The sequence below is a fragment of the Eurosta solidaginis genome, chromosome 2, assembly GCF_040869045.1.
Source record: "Eurosta solidaginis isolate ZX-2024a chromosome 2, ASM4086904v1, whole genome shotgun sequence".
Lineage (NCBI taxonomy): Eukaryota > Metazoa > Arthropoda > Insecta > Diptera > Tephritidae > Eurosta > Eurosta solidaginis.
This window is the reverse complement of record NC_090320.1, coordinates 106,703,498-106,724,107: the sequence shown is the minus strand read 5'-3', so window position 1 is coordinate 106,724,107 and position 20,610 is coordinate 106,703,498. Positions and strand designations below refer to the sequence as shown.

Here is a 20,610-nt window from a genome sequence, read left to right as displayed (position 1 = left end):
AATGAAGACAAACAAAAAACCGCTGTGGTGGCTGAATGGTTATAGCAGCGGCGCCTAAACGTTGCCGATGAAGGAATTTAGCAGTTCCCGAAATGGATCTATACAACGAGCTTTGGCAGTTGTCTAAAAAATTTTTTCTTTCTTCTATTCTAATTTAAAAATTTTTTCAATTAAGAAAAAATTTATCATAACAATAATAATGATAAAAAATTATTGTTAGGCCTTGAGCTCGATTCGAACCCGCGATCTTAAAATCAGTAGGCCGATATAACAACAAAAATTGTTAATACATCCCAGAGCACGGGGGAAAACAAGTGTCAATAAAATATGACACTTTGGCAGCATTGCCAACAAACAAGTCCAATTTTCACAGCTATTCTGCAACAGATGTCGCAGTGGTGTGAATATCAATTGGCACGAACCAGAATAGAAGTAGGATTAATGAAGACAAACAAAAAACCGCTGTGGTGGCTGAATGGTTATAGCAGCGGCGCCTAAACGTTGCCGATGAAGGAATTTAGCAGTTCCCGAAATGGATCTATACAACGAGCTTTGGCAGTTGTCTAAAAAATTTTTTCTTTCTTCTATTCTAATTTAAAAATTTTTTCAATTAAGAAAAAATTTATCATAACAATAATAATGATAAAAAATTATTGTTAGGCCTTGAGCTCGATTCGAACCCGCGATCTTAAAATCAGTAGGCCGATATAACAACAAAAATTGTTAATACATCCCAGAGCACGGGGGAAAACAAGTGTCAATAAAATATGACACTTTGGCAGCATTGCCAACAAACAAGTCCAATTTTCACAGCTATTCTGCAACAGATGTCGCAGTGGTGTGAATATCAATTGGCACGAACCAGAATAGAAGTAGGATTAATGAAGACAAACAAAAAACCGCTGTGGTGGCTGAATGGTTATAGCAGCGGCGCCTAAACGTTGCCGATGAAGGAATTTAGCAGTTCCCGAAATGGATCTATACAACGAGCTTTGGCAGTTGTCTAAAAAATTTTTTCTTTCTTCTATTCTAATTTAAAAATTTTTTCAATTAAGAAAAAATTTATCATAACAATAATAATGATAAAAAAATTATTGTTAGGCCTTGAGCTCGATTCGAACCCGCGATCTTAAAATCAGTAGGCCGATATAACAACAAAAATTGTTAATACATCCCAGAGCACGGGGGAAAACAAGTGTCAATAAAATATGACACTTTGGCAGCATTGCCAACAAACAAGTCCAATTTTCACAGCTATTCTGCAACAGATGTCGCAGTGGTGTGAATATCAATTGGCACGAACCAGAATAGAAGTAGGATTAATGAAGACAAACAAAAAACCGCTGTGGTGGCTGAATGGTTATAGCAGCGGCGCCTAAACGTTGCCGATGAAGGAATTTAGCAGTTCCCGAAATGGATCTATACAACGAGCTTTGGCAGTTGTCTAAAAAATTTTTTCTTTCTTCTATTCTAATTTAAAAATTTTTTCAATTAAGAAAAAATTTATCATAACAATAATAATGATAAAAAATTATTGTTAGGCCTTGAGCTCGATTCGAACCCGCGATCTTAAAATCAGTAGGCCGATATAACAACAAAAATTGTTAATACATCCCAGAGCACGGGGGAAAACAAGTGTCAATAAAATATGACACTTTGGCAGCATTGCCAACAAACAAGTCCAATTTTCACAGCTATTCTGCAACAGATGTCGCAGTGGTGTGAATATCAATTGGCACGAACCAGAATAGAAGTAGGATTAATGAAGACAAACAAAAAACCGCTGTGGTGGCTGAATGGTTATAGCAGCGGCGCCTAAACGTTGCCGATGAAGGAATTTAGCAGTTCCCGAAATGGATCTATACAACGAGCTTTGGCAGTTGTCTAAAAAATTTTTTCTTTCTTCTATTCTAATTTAAAAATTTTTTCAATTAAGAAAAAATTTATCATAACAATAATAATGATAAAAAATTATTGTTAGGCCTTGAGCTCGATTCGAACCCGCGATCTTAAAATCAGTAGGCCGATATAACAACAAAAATTGTTAATACATCCCAGAGCACGGGGGAAAACAAGTGTCAATAAAATATGACACTTTGGCAGCATTGCCAACAAACAAGTCCAATTTTCACAGCTATTCTGCAACAGATGTCGCAGTGGTGTGAATATCAATTGGCACGAACCAGAATAGAAGTAGGATTAATGAAGACAAACAAAAAACCGCTGTGGTGGCTGAATGGTTATAGCAGCGGCGCCTAAACGTTGCCGATGAAGGAATTTAGCAGTTCCCGAAATGGATCTATACAACGAGCTTTGGCAGTTGTCTAAAAAATTTTTTCTTTCTTCTATTCTAATTTAAAAATTTTTTCAATTAAGAAAAAATTTATCATAACAATAATAATGATAAAAAATTATTGTTAGGCCTTGAGCTCGATTCGAACCCGCGATCTTAAAATCAGTAGGCCGATATAACAACAAAAATTGTTAATACATCCCAGAGCACGGGGGAAAACAAGTGTCAATAAAATATGACACTTTGGCAGCATTGCCAACAAACAAGTCCAATTTTCACAGCTATTCTGCAACAGATGTCGCAGTGGTGTGAATATCAATTGGCACGAACCAGAATAGAAGTAGGATTAATGAAGACAAACAAAAAACCGCTGTGGTGGCTGAATGGTTATAGCAGCGGCGCCTAAACGTTGCCGATGAAGGAATTTAGCAGTTCCCGAAATGGATCTATACAACGAGCTTTGGCAGTTGTCTAAAAAATTTTTTCTTTCTTCTATTCTAATTTAAAAATTTTTTCAATTAAGAAAAAATTTATCATAACAATAATAATGATAAAAAATTATTGTTAGGCCTTGAGCTCGATTCGAACCCGCGATCTTAAAATCAGTAGGCCGATATAACAACAAAAATTGTTAATACATCCCAGAGCACGGGGGAAAACAAGTGTCAATAAAATATGACACTTTGGCAGCATTGCCAACAAACAAGTCCAATTTTCACAGCTATTCTGCAACAGATGTCGCAGTGGTGTGAATATCAATTGGCACGAACCAGAATAGAAGTAGGATTAATGAAGACAAACAAAAAACCGCTGTGGTGGCTGAATGGTTATAGCAGCGGCGCCTAAACGTTGCCGATGAAGGAATTTAGCAGTTCCCGAAATGGATCTATACAACGAGCTTTGGCAGTTGTCTAAAAAATTTTTTCTTTCTTCTATTCTAATTTAAAAATTTTTTCAATTAAGAAAAAATTTATCATAACAATAATAATGATAAAAAATTATTGTTAGGCCTTGAGCTCGATTCGAACCCGCGATCTTAAAATCAGTAGGCCGATATAACAACAAAAATTGTTAATACATCCCAGAGCACGGGGGAAAACAAGTGTCAATAAAATATGACACTTTGGCAGCATTGCCAACAAACAAGTCCAATTTTCACAGCTATTCTGCAACAGATGTCGCAGTGGTGTGAATATCAATTGGCACGAACCAGAATAGAAGTAGGATTAATGAAGACAAACAAAAAACCGCTGTGGTGGCTGAATGGTTATAGCAGCGGCGCCTAAACGTTGCCGATGAAGGAATTTAGCAGTTCCCGAAATGGATCTATACAACGAGCTTTGGCAGTTGTCTAAAAAATTTTTTCTTTCTTCTATTCTAATTTAAAAAAATTTTTTCAATTAAGAAAAAATTTATCATAACAATAATAATGATAAAAAATTATTGTTAGGCCTTGAGCTCGATTCGAACCCGCGATCTTTTAAATTACCTTCTTCTAAAAGTGGGCGGTGCCACGCCATTGTCCAAAATTTTACTAATTTCCTGTTCAACGTCATAAGGTCGACCCACCTACCAAATTTCATCGCTTTATCCGTCTTTGGTAATGAATTATCGCACTTTTTCGGTTTTTCGAAATTTTCGATATCGAAAAAGTGGGCGTGGTTATAGTCCGATATCGTTCATTTTAAATAGCGATCTGAGATGAGTGCCCAGGAACCTACACACCAAATTTCATCAAGATACCTCAAAATTTACTCAAGTTATCGTGTTAACGGACAGACGGACGGACGGACGGACATGGCTCAATCAAATTTTTTTTCGATACTGATGATTTTGATATATGGAAATCTATTTCGATTATTTTATACCTGTACTACCAACCGTTATCCAATCAAAGTTAATATACTCTGAGTGCAAAGCACGCTGAGTATAAAAATTATAAATTTATTTGCAAATGTAGAGCAAATGGATATGGCCGAGTAGGAATTTATATTAAAAAATATATAAAATTTTCGATACTCAACACTAAAGCTGACGAAACAATAGGAATAACAACACTAAATCTTAAAACTAATTTAAATATCATTTGTACTTACCTAGCACCAACTATTATTAATAATCAATTCAAAAATAGAATCGAAACTATTTTCACTTGGGCGAACAGACAACAACAAAATTCTTTAATACTGGGTGATTTTAATGCAAAATCAATGACATGGGGCAACAGTGTCACCGACCGAAAGGGTGACAGTTTAGTAGAAATAGCAGTAAGCAACAATTTTACATGCATAAATAATGGAAGTCCAACTTTTACAACACCAAATGCAACCTCATCAGCAATAGATCTAACTTTTTATAACGGCTATTCAGGAAACGTCACATGGAGAAGAATTAGTACAAAAATAACCTATAGTCACCACATGCTAACAGAAACAGTAATAAGTAAAGCACAAATCAAAAATAGAAGAACAAAAAAGATATTAATGCAGAGAGTAATAGATGAGCTGAACAAAAATCACTCCCCAGTGAGATTGCTAACATATACAGTACAATTAAAGAAGCAGTTAAAAAACACACAATAGTGATACCAGCCAACAAAAAATATGTTCCAAAACATTGGTGGGATGAACAGTGTACGAAATTAATAAGGCTACGAAATGTAGCAAGAACGAAATTTTTACAAGACAATAGTATCGAAAACGGCAATGCCTTGGCTGAAGCCATAAAGGCAGTCAGAGAACACATAAAAGAAATTAAAAAGAATAAATTTACAGAAACTTCAAACGAACTTTCAAATCCCACAAGTATCAGTAAGTCTGGAAAACTTCCAAAAACATTGCGAAATACAAATGTGAAAATACAAATCTGGGAAACTCATGGACAGACCAACAAAAATGCGATTTTCTTGAGACCATAGCTGGAGATAACCCTCCAAACAATAATTTGATAAATATAAAATGCTTTAAAAACAATACAATGCCCGAACTATCCGAAGAAAGATTTAATAACTTCATTAGTAGCAGGAACCCCAAAGGCCAAAGGACATGATGGGATCAGCTACAAAATTATCCAAAACTTAACCGAAGAAAGTAAAAACGCATTATTTGACTCAATAAAGGAAGTATGGAAATCAGAACGAATTCCAAATGACTGGAGAACTGTCAAAATTGTACCAATACGAAAACCTGGTATGGACCCTGCAGTACTTATGAACTACGACCAATAAACCTCTTACCAATATTTTTTAAAATTATGGAAAACCAAATTAAAGAAATAATAGAACAACACATAAGAAACAAACTACCGGAACAATCATCATCAGTAGACATAAGCATACTAGCAAACATACTTAATGAGTACGGAATACCAAACAAAAAAATAATAATTACCTGGATATGGTCATTCCTATATAACAGGGTCCTGAAATTTGAAAACATATATATAACTACAAGGCAAGGGTTATGTCAGGGAAGTGGCCTAAGCCCACTTCTCTTCAACATTTACACAACTAGTCTACATACACTAAACAACGAACGCGGATGATTTTTTCATCATATGTCATCACTACAACTTACAGCGAAAGATATATTACAAAATATCACAAACTGTCATCAATATCCTCTAACGGGAGTCCAAGGAAACTTGCTGTTTCAACAGGGGAGGACCATAGGGAAAGGGGTGTTAGAGGCGTTGGTTCCATATTACAATTAAAGAGATGGTTGGTGTCATGTGGGGACACATTGCAAGCGGGGCATACATTTTGTATGTCGGGGTTGATTCTGGATAGGTAAGAGTTTAACCTGTTACAGTATCCAGAACGAAGTTGAGCCAGAGTGACACGCGTTTCCCTGGTGAGTATGCGTTCCTCTTCCGCAAGTTTTGGATACTTTACTTTGAGTACTGGGTTCACCGGGCAATTCCCGGCATAAAGGTCCGACGCCTGTTTGTGGAGTTCACCAAGGACCTGCTTGTGTTTTTTCGCTTCATACGGCTGTGTTCTCAGATGCCGTATTTCCTCAAAATGCTTACGGAGATGACTCCTTAAGCCCCTAGGCGGTGCTGGCTCGTCAATCAGATGTCTGTTGGGATGCCCAGGTTTCTGGGTATTCAACAGGAACTGTTTGGTCAGCATCTCGTTTCTTTCCCTGATGGGGAGTATTCTCGCCTCATTATGTAGATGGTGTTCTGGGGACATAAGAAGACAGCCCGTGGCAATTCTGAGAGCAGTATTTTGGCAGGCCTGTAGCTTCTTCCAGTGGGTAATTTTTAGGCTTGGCGACCATATGGGTGACGCGTAGCACGTAATCGGCTGGCTAATTGCTTTGTATGTAGTCATGAGCGTTTCTTTATCTTTTCCCCAGGTACTGCCAGCAAGGGATTTGAGGATTTTGTTACGGCTCTGAATTCTCGGAACAATTGCGGCTGCGTGCTCACCAAAATGTAGAGCCATCGACGTGGATGTTCAAAATGGTCGACATTTGGGACGTCCATGTTGTAAATAAGGTCGCGGAAGATTTAGTCGGTGATAATGCCAGGTTTCGCGAGGCGAAAAAACTGGAGAGATCAGGGAGGTAGCCGTTTATTTTGTTGCATAGCTCATCGATCTGTGGGCCTGGGCCTGTGGCCATTACTGTGCAGTCATCGGCGTAGGAAACGATTGTGACTCCTTCCGGTGGTGAAGGTAGCTTAGATATGTAGAAATTAAACAAAAGTGGGGTTAGGACACCACCCTGTGGCATCCCTTGTTTAATTTTCCTTGGCTTTGATGTTTCGTTTCTAAATAGCACCGATGCCTGCCGACCACCCAGATAATTTGCGGCCCACCTTTTAAGACATGGGGGAAGGGTAGACCCTTCCAGGTCTTGCAGTAACGAGCCATGGTTGACCGTATCAAAAGCTTTTGATAGGTCTAGCGCTACGAGTACTGTTCTATGGTGGGGGTTTTGATTTAAACCGCAATTTATCTGGGTGCTAATGGCATTTAGCGCGGAGATAGTGCTATGGAGTTTTCTGAAGCCATGCTGATGGGAGGCTAGTTGCAAATTTGCTTGGAAATAAGGGAGCAAAATGGCTTCGAGCGTCTTTGCTACTGGCGATAGGAGAGATATCGGACGATACGACTCTCATATGTTAGCTGGTTTACCAGGCTTTAGTAGCGGGACCACCTTGGCCATTCTCCATTTCTCGGGTATGACAAAGGTGGAAAGAGACAGGTTGAAGACCTGCGCTAAATATTTGAAACCCTCTTTCCCTAGGCTTTTAAGCATCGGCATGGCTATGCCGTCTGGGCCCACTGCTTTGGATGGTTTAGCGCGACCAATGGCGTCCTCAACCTCTTTAGCGGTGATGGTGATTGGTGACGCGCTGAATTTGTGTTTATGTGCGTGTCTGTTGGCCCTCCGTCTAACTTTGTCGACCGTAGAATGCATTATATATTGTCGGCAGAAAGCGCTCGCTCATTTTTTCGCATCCGACAGCACTTTGTCGCCAAAGGCGATGGAAACTTTGTCTTTGTGCTTGGTCGGATTCGATAGGGACTTTACGGTGGACTAAAGTTTACCCACACCGGTAGAGAGGTTACAACCTCTTAGGTGCTCCTCCCATTTCGCCCGCTTGTGTTCATCCCCAAACAATCTGATGCGTTGGTTTATATCCCTTATTTGGGGGTCGCCTGGATCAAGCTGCCTTATAAGGTCACGTTCTCTCGCTAAGTTTGCGGCCTCCGCCGGGAAGTGGGGCCGGATTTCGGGAATTCTCCCGGCGGGAATGAAACGTGCCGAGGCGGATTCAATGACCTTGCGGAAGGCACGCTCCCCTTGGCGGGCATCAGTCGGGATAGGGAGGGCAGCAAAGAGGTTGTCTGTAAAGGATTTATATTCTTCCCACTTTCCTTTTTTAAAGTTTATGAAAGTGCGTTTTTCGGTGACGATGAAGTCGGCGGTACGCTCGAGCGAAACAAGTATAGGCAGGTGGTCGGATGCCAATGATACCATCGGCTGCCAGTTGACGCAGTTTACGAGTTCTGCGCTCACGATTGAGATATCTGGCGAACTGTGACAGCTTCCTACCATACGTGTGGGGGCGTCTCCGTTTATTGTGCAGAACGTCGTTTCTTCTATTTGATCCGCCAATATCTCGCCCCTACTGTCCGCCCGCAAATTTGAGTGCCATAGATCATGATGGGCATTGAAGTCGCCTAAAATAATGCGATTGTTTCCAGTGAGTAAGGCTCTGATATTAGGGCGGAATCCACCGGGGCAACAGGTGGCAGGGGGGATGTAGATGTTAATGATTTCTAGGTTTGCATCGCCTGACCGGACAGATAGGCCTTGACGTTCTAAGACGTTGTCCCTGCGGTCGATCCCAGGATCAAATATGTGATATTGCACAGAGTGGTGTATTATAAACGCGAGGCCGCCTCCATTTCCGCTCTCGCGATCTTTTCTGTGGACATTATACCCAGAGCAGGTCTGCAATGCAGATCGTGCTGTGAGTTTAGTCTCTTGAATCGCAGCAATGCGGATGTTGTGCCGCTTCATGAAATTGACTATCTCCGTAATCTTCCCAGTTAGTCCATTACAGTTTAACTGCAGAATTCTGAAGTGCATGAGGGGAGACGTCGCCACTCTGGGGGTAAGTGACGGGTGACTACGCCTGGGTTGAGGAAGGCCAGGACGCAATTGCTGTTGTGGCCCTGGGACTGGGCGTCCTTGGGCAAGCATTGGGGTACCCGGATGATTTGGGTTTGCGACCTGGCAACATGGCGCGATGAAACCCGTCGAGGGGTTGCCGTTGCGGAGACCAGAACATCTAGGAAAGTGGCACCACCCAAGGCAGGAGCTGCATTGGGCTGATGTCCAAACATATATATTCTGTGCTGGCAAACGGTGCAAACGGAGGTAGGGACTAAGAGTCTGGTTCCCTGACCTACACGATTGCTGCCGGAAAAGAGGGGGGGAGAAGACGGGGGCAGGGGCTGTTGCTCAGCATTGCTTCCGACTCTACTACGAAGATTGTAGTTATGAGTGGTAGCAGCTGTTTGAGTTGTTGGCGCCGTAAGGCGCGAGCAGCAGCGGGTACTTGTGGCTTGCTGAGCAGCGGGGCTGCTGGAAGGTAATGGGGGGCGCTTAGACGTAGACCACGGGGCGCCCTTGGGCGTGAACAGCAAGGAGCCACAAAAGATTTATAAAAGTTACGTGGACGTCGGGTTTTGGGATCAAGCCCAGAACAACCTGTCCGATGCAACCATCCCTTACACGAGACACACTGAACAGAGTATGACCGTCCTAAAAAACCGTCCTCTTTAGCGGTGATGGTGGTTGGTGACGCGCTGAATTTGTGTTTATGTGCGTGTCTATTGGCCCTCCGTCTATCTTTGTCGACCGTAGAATGCATTATATATTGTCGGCAGAAAGCGCTCGCGCATTTTTTCGCATCCGACAGCACTTTGTCGCCAAAGGCGATGGAAACTTTGTCTTTGTGCTTAGTCGGATTCGATAGGGACTTTACGGTGGACCAAAGTTTACCCACACCGGTAGAGAGGTTACAACCTCTTAGGTGCTCCTCCCATTTCGCCCGCTTGTGTTCATCCCCAAGCAATCTGATGCGTTGGTTTATATCCCTTATTTGGGGGTCGCCTGGATCAAACTATCTTATAAGGTCACGTTTTCTCGCTAAGTTTGCGGCCTCCGCCGGGAAGTGGGGCCGGATTTCGGGAATTCTCACGGCGGGAATGAAATGTGCCGAGGCGGATTCAATGACCTTACGGAAGGCACGCTCCCCTTGGCGGGCATCAGTCGGAATAGGCAGGGCAGCAAAGAGGTTGTCTGTAAAAGATTTATATTCTTCCCACTTTCGTTTTTTGAAGTTTATGAAAGTGCGTTATGAAAGTGAGTTTTAAGACGATTAAGTCGGCGGTACGCTCGAGCGAAATACGTATAGGCAGGTGGTAGGATGCCAATCTTACCATCGGCTGCCAGTTGACGCAGTTTACGTGTTCTGCGCTCACGATTAACACAGTATTTCACGCCTTTGCACATAAGACTACTTCTGGCTAAAGCGTACTTAATACCTATGCTACTCCATGGTTGTGTGATTTACTCAAACTGTGACTATCTGTGCAAGAACAAACTAAATGTTGTGTACAACAACATTGCTAGATATGTTTATGGGTTGAGAAGACTTGACCACGTACCACAACATGCTGAAAGGTTGCTAAACATTTTCGAAAATCTTTTAAAAGTCAAAACACTGTCCTTCCTCCATAAATTGATACACACAGAGGAACCTGACTACCCTGCAAAAATCGTTGGACCATGTGGTCCACTGGAGTACTTTCCATTATACTCCACTGTAATGCAGCAATGGACCAACTCATGTTTCTACACGAACATATTGTAAGCCGATCATTGCTGTTGTTGTTGTTGTAGCAATGCTTCGCCCCACCTAACAGCCGCGACCGATCACAAATTGCCATCAATATCCTCTAACGGGAGTCCAAGGAAACTTGCCGTTTCAACAGCGGTGGACCATAAGGGCTGTTAGAGGCGTTGGTTCCACATTACAATTAAAGAGATGGTTGGTGCATGTGGGGACACATTGCAAACGGAGCATACATTTTGTATATCGGGGTTGATTCTGGATAGGTAAGAGTTTAACCTGTTACAGTATCCAGAACGAAGTTGAGCAAGAGTGACTCGTTTCCCTGGGGAGTATGCGTTCCTCTTCCGCGAGTTTTGGATACTTTTCTTTAAGTACTGGATTCACCGGGAAATTCCCGGCATAAAGGTCCGACGGCTGTTTATGGAGTTCACCAAGGACCTGCTTGTGTTTTTTCGCTTCATACGGCTGGGCTCTCAGGTGCCGTATTTCCTCAAAATGCTTACGGAGATGAGTCCTTAAGCCCCTAGGCGGTGCTGGTTCATCAATCAGATGTCTGTTGGGATGCTCAGGTTTCTGGGTATTCAACAGGAAATGTTTGGTCAGCATCTCATTTCTCTCCCTGATGGGGAGTATTCTCGCCTCATTATGCAGATGGTGTTCTGGGGACATAAGACAGCCCGTGGCAATTCTGAGATCAGTATTTTGGCAGGCCTGTAGCTTCTTCCAGTGGGTAATTTTTAGGCTTGGCGACCATATGGGTGACGCGTAGCACAAAATCGGCTGGCTAATTGCTTTGTAGTAGTCATGAGCGTTTCTTTATCTTTTCCCCAGGTACTGCCAGCGAGGGATTTGAGGATTTTGTTACGGTTGTTAAGTTTGCGGCCTCCGTTGGGAAGTGGGGCCGGATTTCGGGAATTTTCCCGGCGGGAATGAAACGTGCCGAGGCGGATTCAATGACCTTACGGAAGGCACGCTCCCCTTGGCGGGCATCAGTCGGAATAGGGAGGGCAGCAAAGAGGTTGTCTGTAAAAGATTTATATTCTTCCCATTTTCCTTTTTTGAAGTTTATGAAAGTGCGTTTTTCGGTGACGATGAAGTCGGCGGTACGCTCGAGCGAAATAAGTATAGGCAGGTGGTCGGATGTCAATGTTACCATCGACTGCCAGGTGACACAGTTTAAGAGTTCTGCGCTCACGATTGAGATATCTGGCGAACTGTGCAGCTTCCTACCATACGTGTAGGGGCGTCTCCGTTTATTGTGCAGAACGTCGTTTCTTCTATTTGATCCGCCAACATCTCACCCCTACTGTCCGCCCGCAAGTTTGAGTGCCATAGATCGTGGTGGGCATTGAAATCGCCATAATGCGATTATTGCCAGTGAGTAAGGCCCTGATATTAGGGCGGTATCCAATGGGGCAACAGGTGGCAGGAGGGATGTAAATGTTGATGATTTCTAGGTTTGCATCACCTGACCGGACAGATAGGCCTTGACGTTCTAAGACATTGTCCCTGCGGTCGATGCCAGGATCAAATATATAATATTGCACAGAGTGGTGTATGATAAACGCGAGGCCGCCTCCATTTCCGCTCTCGCGGTCTTTTCCGTGGAAATTATACCCAGAGCAGGTCTGCAATGCAGATCTTGCTGTGAGTTTAGTCTCTTGAATCGCAGCAATGCGGATGTTGTGCCGCTTCATGTAGTCGACTATCTCCGTAATATTCCCAGTTAGTCCATTACAGTTTAACTGCAGAATTCTGAAGTGCATAAGGGGAGACGCCGCCGCCACTCTGGGGGTAAGTAACTGGTGACTACGCCTGGGTTGTGGAAGGCCGGGACGCAACTGCTGTTGTGGCCCTGGGACTGGGCGTCCTTGGGCAAGCATTGTGGTACCCGGATGATTTGGGTTTGCGACCTGGCACCATGGCGCGATGAAACACGTCGGGATGTTGCCGTCGCGGAGACCAGAACATCTAGGAAAGTGGCACCACCCAAGGCAGGAGCACCATTGGGCGGATGCCGCAAACATATATATTATGTGCTGGCAAACGGTGCCAACGGAAGTAGGGACTAAGAGTCAGTTTCCCTGACCTACACGATTTCTGCCGGAAAAGAGGGAGGGGGGGGGGGGGGAAAGACGGGGCAGGGGCTAATACTCAGCATTACTACCGACTCTACTACGAAGGTAGTAGTTATGAGTGGTAGCAGCTGTTGAGTGATCCATGCATACATGGAGTACTCGCGATTTTTGCAGGGTATCTATATCGTAAGCTTATTTTTCTGCAATCATCAAGATCGGTGCTTCTTCTTAAGCACATTAGATACCGCACGCTAACCTCTGAGCGCTAATTCTTTGTGCCTGCAATACGTCTTAGGAACTCCCTACCTACAAGTCTTCGACTCTTAAGTAATGCTCTGCACTTCAAAAAAAGAGCTAACATCATTTTTTAACGACTCTTAAACTGGATATCAAATTGTTGTTAAAATATTCATTTCTAAGTCCTTTACCTTTCTGTCTTCTTTATTTGTTAAATACTATTCGATCTATAACCAGCCAAAGGTTATCATCACTACTGCTGTCTTTTAATATTTATTAATTGCTTTTCTTTAGTTTTAAGATTTACATTTACATACATAAATATTTCACTATTATCCATTATATTTCATTTAATTTGATTAATCTAATTTATTATTATTATAAATGTTAAATTTTTGTAGCTCAGGCTATTCATGACTAGCACTGTTAAATAATTTGTCAAAATTGTTGTGCTAGGAACAAATTTTCAAATAAATACATACATACATACATTGATTAAATTATTCATTTTAGGTATTGGGCTTCACATGTACTTTATAATAAATGCTTTTTATTTTTACGATCTTATTTCTCAATGAAAATAAATGGAAAACCTTATATGCATATATGTAATACTCCTATATTGCTACAAAAGGCTGGGTACATTCCCAAATATCAGAGTGCCGATATATTTTTGTTTAAACTATTTTGTTTTTGCATTCAATTATCGAATGTACCTTAATTTAAATTTTTTCTTGTCACACTTATGTTGCTACAATCACAAAAATTTTATAGGCTGTCTTGTTTTGATTTCGAATTCAAAACATATTGCAGCATTTTCTATTAGCAATATAGGAGTATTACATATATGTGGAAACGTATAAATGTGATCATGTTGTTTACTTCTAACATATATGTAATACTCCTTCCTATATTACTACTACAACAGGCTACATAGGTAAGTCTAGTTGAGGGGTCGACTGCTAATACGCTACCAAAAATATAGAGAGGTGTCAAAAGACGCGTATTGTCCTCAATAACAATTGTATCTCTGTCCGGAGATATTTACAGTTGAAGTTGGCTATTTTCATGTTTTTCATGTTCATTTCTGCCTTCGGATTATTGTTCTCGAGATTAATACGTGTCTTTTGACACCTCTCGATTTTTTTGACGCGTATTAGCAGCGACCCCTCAACTAGACTTTTACCTAAATTTCTTTTGCAAATTGATTCGAACGTCACACCCAGTTTGCGGGTAATTCTTTACTTTAGCTCACAACTGCTAAAACTCGTCCAAAAATATCTGGAGGTGTCAAAAGACGCGGTTTTTTGGAAATATCATAACGCGTCTTTTTCTCCCGATGTTTTTGGATGAGTTTTATGTGAGTTAAAGTAAATTACTATTTTGGGTTTAAGACAGTCGGTAGCGTAATGCCATCGATGTCGATGTCCAATATGGTCAGATAAACCAATTTAGGTTGTTGCGTATTAGCATTCGACCCCGTCGTAAATTATTACATCCTGGGTACAAAACGCGTCATTTGACAAACATACTCATACTTTTGGACTTGTATTAAGAACGTCATATTCTCGGATAGATTTACCCTTTTGATACCTCCGGATATTTTGCGACTCCCGAATTACTGATTCAAACGTCGTGAAGCGCCTTTAGTAACTTATGTATATCAATAAATATTGGTCAAAATGAGTTCATGCATTGTTATCTAGTAAATTACTGAGCAAATTTCGAGTGAACATATGCTTCAATGAGTGACTGTATGTATCTATATGCAACTCCATAAATGGAAATTTATATATACACATATGTATACATGTATAGATTTTGAGGATGCTTAACGTATGAATCACTTCTGCTGAGCAATAGCAATTTATTGTAGTATATCTTAAGGACGTAATTATGTTTTCGTGGTTATCTGAAACCACCCTTTTTTTAAAAGCACATTTATCATATATTTTTTTAATAAATAAAAAAGTTATCAACCTTGTGTGTGATAATTCTGTATACGGTTTCTATATTTATTCCAGCGAATTCTCCGCAAATTTAACCTTTGAGGCGTGAAACACAAATGAATCGTTTTGAAAATTCTCTATCGCTATCGCTACATACGATCACGGTTGCCACTGCCGTATATTTGGACCAAAAACGATCCTTTGCAACCCGATTTGGTACGCTATTCCCTTCTTTACACGTTTGCTCATTTTTAGGCGGTAGCCAAGATTTTCGTACTTTTCTTTTTTAGCCCACACATAATTTAAAATTACATCAACCCTTCAAAAAACGCGAGTACTCCATAAATAGTGTAAGGAATACTCCTTTAGGAGTATAGGAGTGTTCCAAAACTAATCTGTATTCATACAAAAAATGTGCTCCAATTAACATTGCGATGTCCTAGGAGAGGAGTAGGTGATCCCATTCTCGCTTTGTTTGTGAGTATTCCATAGCAGTACATACGTGAGAGTACTTTCCAAAGTACTTTCACTGTAGTACACCATGGAGCACCATTGGAGCGCTTCCCAAGGCAGTCGGTTCTATGCACCGGAGCGACTCGGGATTTTTCCCGACCAAGGACTGTCATTTCAGTGTGACCCCATTTAATTTGTTTCGTCCCTCCCACAAATTGTCATCCTCCCAGCAGCTCCTTGCAGCAGGACTGCTACATATTCTCTTACTCCGGGAAGGTATCGAACCCAATCCGGGTCCGTCTCCTCACCCCGGTCCTGAGAAATGGTTTTGCTGCATTTGCCAGAAAAGAATCTTTTTAGGACGGTCATACTCTGTTCAGTGTGTCTCGTGCAAGGGATGGTTGCATCGGACAGGTTGTTCTGGGCTTGATCCCAAAACCCGACGTCCACGTAACTTTTATAAATCTTTTGTGGCTCCTTGCTGCTCACGCCCAAGGGCGTCCCGTAGTCTACGCCTAAGCGTATCCCCACTACCTTCCAGCAGCTTCGCTGCTCAGCAAGCCACAACAAGTACCCGCTGCTGCTCGCGCCCCACGGCGCCAACAACTCAAACAGCTGATACCACTCATAACTACTACCTTCGTAGTAGAGCTGGTAGCAATGCTGAGCATCAGCCCCTGCCCCCGTCTTCTTCTCCTCCCCTCTTTTCTGGCAGCAATCGTGCAGGTCAGGGAAACAGACTCTTAGTCCCTGCCTCCGTTTGCACCGTCTGCCAGCACAGAATATATACGCGAGCGCTTTCTGCCGACAATATATAATGCATCCTACGGTCGACAAAGATAGACGGAGAGCCAATAGACGTGCACATAAACACAAACTCAGCGCGTCACAAATTACCATCACCGCTAGAGAGGTTGAGGACGCCATTGGTCGCGCTAAACCATCCAAAGCAGTGGGCCCAGACGGCATAGCCATGCCGATGCTTAAAAACCTAGGGAAAGAGGGTTTCAAATATTTAGCGCATGTCTTCAACCTGTCTCTTTCCACCTTTGTCATACCCGAGAAATGGAAAATGGCCAAGGTGGTCCCGCTACTAAAGCCTGGGAAACCAGCTAACGTAGGTGAGTCATATCGTCCGATATCACTCCTATCGCCAGTGGCAAAGACGCTTGAAGCCATTTTGCTCCCTCATTTCCAAGCACATTTGCAGCTAGCCCCTCATCAGCATGGCTTCAGAAAACTCCATAGCACCACCTCCGCGCTAAATGTCATTAGCACCCAGATAAATTGCGGTTTGAATCAATATCACCACCATAGAACAGTACTCGTAGCGTTAGACCTATCAAAAGCTTTTGATACGGTCAACCATGGCTCGTTACGGGAAGACCTGGAAGGGTCTACCCTTCCCCCATGTCTTAAAAGGTGGACCGCAAATTATCTGGGTGGTCGGCAGGCATCGGTGGAATTCAGAAACGAAACATCAAAACAAAGGAGAATTAAACAAGGGGTGCCACAGGGTGGTGTCCTATCCCCGCTTTTGTTTAATTTCTACATATCTAAGCTACCTTCACCACCGGAAGGAGTCACAATCGTTTCCTACGCCGATGACTGCACAATAATGGCCACAGGCCCAGGCCCAAAGATCGATGAGCTATGCAATAAAATAAACGGCTATCTCCCTGATCTCTCCAGTTTTTTCGCCTCGCGAAACCTGTCATTGTCACCGACTAATTCTTCCGCGACCTTATTTACAACATGGACGCCCCAAATGTCGACCATATTGAACATCCACGTCAATGGCACTACGCTACCGACTGTCCTACACCCCAAAATCTTGGGTGTGACGTTTGATCAGGATCTACATTTTGGTGCGCACGCAACCGCAATTGTTCCAAGAATTCAGAGCCGTAATAAAATCCTCAAATCCCTTGCTGGCAGTACCTGGGGAAAAGATAAAGAAACGCTCTTGACCACATACAAAGCAATTAGCCAGCCGATTACGTGCTACGCGTCACCCATATGGTCGCCAAGCCTAAAAACCACCCACTGGAAGAAACTACAGGCCTGCCAAAATACTGCTCTCAGAATCGCCACGGGCTGTCTTCTTATGTCCCCAGAACACCATCTGCATAATGTGGCGAGAATACTCCCCATCAGGGAGAGAAATGAGATGCTGACCAAACAGTTTCTGTTGAATACCCAGAAACCTGGGCATCCCAACAGACATCTGATTGACGAACCAGCACCGCCTAGGGGCCTAAGGAGTCATCTCCGTAAGCATTTTGAGGAAATACGGCACCTGAGAACCCAGCCGTATGAAGCGGAAAAACACAAGCAGGTCCTTGGTGAACTCCATAGACAGGCGTCGGACCTTTATGTCGGGAATTGCCCGGTGAATCCAGTACTTGAAGAAAAATATCCAGAACTCGCAGAATAGGAACGCATACTCCCCAGGGAAACGCGTGTCACTCTTGCTCAACTTCGTTCTGGATACTGTAACAGGTTAAACTCTTACCTATCCAGAATCAACCCCGACATACAAAATGTATGCCCTGCTTGCGATGTGTCCCCACATGACACCAACCATCTCTTTAATTGTAATGTGGAACCAACGCTTCTAACACCCCTTTCCTTATGGTCCACCCCTGTTGAAACGGCAAGTTTCCTTGGACTCCCGTTAGAGGATATTGATGACAATTTGTGATCGGTCGCGGCTATTAGGTGGGGCGAGCATTGCTACAACAACAACATGGAGCACCCACAGAGGATCATATGCCAAAGTACTAAAGAGGAATTGTGTCGGGAAGAATTATCGCAGTGAATTTAATTTAAAATGCTAGTAAATGAAGAGGGGCAATACAACTTTTATATTTTATACTACGAATATTCTTATGTTATTTAGCATTTGCGTGAATAAAGAAACTAATATTTCTCTATGCATACTATAAAATGTATACATAAAACCAGTGCGCAGTTGCATTTTATCAGAGTTGCCATAGTGAAATTTTATTATCAGTTATTTGCATGCAATATTTTACTTTTGGTAACTCTGTTCGATCGTCATCGTGTCGTGATCACTGTCGTTAAAAAACGAGCAATGATCGGCTGATGGTGGTCCGCAAACGCATTGCAAAGGAGTATTGTTAGAGTACTCCAACGTGAAGAAAATGGAACACGTAATCCAAAATTTTTGCAGGGTACTATTAATTTGCTCTATTGTCAATTTCATAAATTTATATTTAATAGCTCCTTCATGAGTACGTTGTGTGAGGTCTTTTTGAGATTCTTATTAGAATTCATTTACAACATTTTAACTTCTGCTTACTTTTAAGTTTTGAATTTTTATTGTCAAGCGTTTAATTAAATACTGTTTAAATATTCCTTTAAAATTGATGACTGCATATGTTGTTTATATCGTGCATTATACCTTTGAAATAAGTGTCGGTATATTTGGTCTGTATGATTGTTTAATTTGTGGACTGATAAATAAATAAATAAATAAACATGGTGGAATAAATAATTGTATAAAACATTAAATATTGTTAGGTTATGGATATGGCGAAAAACCACAAACCAATTGGTTATGGTATGGTTATGGCTTTAGCGTTATGTTACCACCATTAATCGATTACATTAATTTCCATAAAGCTGTAGTCATCGGTGCCGTTTGTCGTATCGCTGTAGTCGTATCCCTAACGTAATCAGCTGTATATCGTTACGATGGTAAAGCGGCAGTTACCCACGAACGTACGTACAAAAAACGTGTCAGCTGACACGACCTATCTTATGAGTGTGCAATTGGTTATGATATGGTGTACCAATTGGTTATGATATGGTGTACCAATTGGTTATGATATGGTTATGGCTTTAGCGTTATGTTACCACCATTAATCGATTACATTAATTTCCATAAAGCTGTAGTCATTGGTGCCGTTTGTCGTATCGCTGTAGTCGTATCCCTAACGTAATCAGCTGTTTATCGTTACGATGGTAAAGCGGCAGTTACCCACGAACGTACGTACAAAAAACGTGTCAGCTGACACGACCTATCTTATGAGTGTGCAATGTAAACGAAAACTCACCGACGTACAACGCCCGTGCGTACGTAGCCCGGAACGTAGAAATCAAAACAATTTTGATTTTTTCCGTAAGAACGTGTCAGCTGATCGCTCTCTCACTAGACAGAGTTGCCTAGTAAACTTTTGTGCGCTAATTTTTGACCGTTTGCAGTTTTATGCAAAAACACCTTATTAAAGTTTGAAAAATTGTGAAAATAATTCGAAATAATTATGTAAAAGTGCAGATTATAAATATGTAATCTATTTATATTTATTTAATATTAATTCCAGCCTTTTAAAACATCAAAAATTAAATTGGAAAGAGTTGATGTTTCCATAAGCATGCATCCAAAATGGACAATGGCAACAGTGCTTATCACAATACAATACACACACAAATATGTTATGTACATGTACACAGACGCACACATTGATTCCTACGGGCTTGAGGGTTCGGTCAAACGTGTTTTGTATGACAAACGTTCTTACGTACGGCACACGTCGGTGGGTAATTTCCGCTTAAGCCAAAAACCAATTAGTTGGCTACGGTACGGTTACGACCTTAGCGGCGCCAATAGTCGATTGCATTGACTCTCATAAGGTTGGTCGAATCAGCTGTTATAAGGTTACCGATAAGGTTACCGATAAAGCACCAAAGGGGGACTCATGTAACCGTATAAATGCTTTATAAAGTGTGTAAACGTATAAATCTATCTAGTGCGTAAACGAGCTGTCAAATTTTGTATGAAAAATCATTTACACAATTTGTATAAATTTACGCGCACATTTCATAGTGTAAACGCGATAAACTCAAAGGAATGCAACCTTGCAGACATTACAGCAGACATTTTCATCAGAAATCTCCAACATCAGCAAGTAAAGGCGTTTTAGTTTTGATTTTTCACTTAATCTTGGCATTTTTTAATTTGTATAACAATCAAAAAAAATTTGTTTGGCAATAATACAGCTAATAAACAATCAAGTTTATCAAGAGTATGACTAGGTGCATTCATATAACAGCGTGTGTAAATGGATATAATTTTACACCTTATAAGTTTATATGCTTTCATGCGTCCCCCTAATGTCTCCAGCTTAAAGCTGGAGACATTGTTGCTTTATCGGTAACCGTATCGGTAACCTTTTAACAGCTGATTCGACCA

General features: G+C 41.6%; 1 protein-coding gene across 3 annotated transcripts in view; it reads right to left on the bottom strand.

Moving 5' to 3' along the window:
- The window catches only part of chic (profilin chic), a 252,626-nt gene that overhangs the window by 227,340 nt on the left and 4,676 nt on the right, over positions 1–20,610 (bottom strand). Inside the window, exon 1 of one of the 3 annotated variants that reach the window (XM_067766075.1) lies at positions 14,971–15,128. The exons of 1 other annotated variant lie outside the window; for it this stretch is intronic. The gene's annotated coding sequence lies outside the window, so the exon portion shown is untranslated. Of the gene's footprint in view, positions 1–14,572; positions 14,704–14,970; positions 15,129–20,610 lie in introns of those variants that run through there. One more of the 3 variants, XM_067766076.1, reaches the window with a different exon arrangement.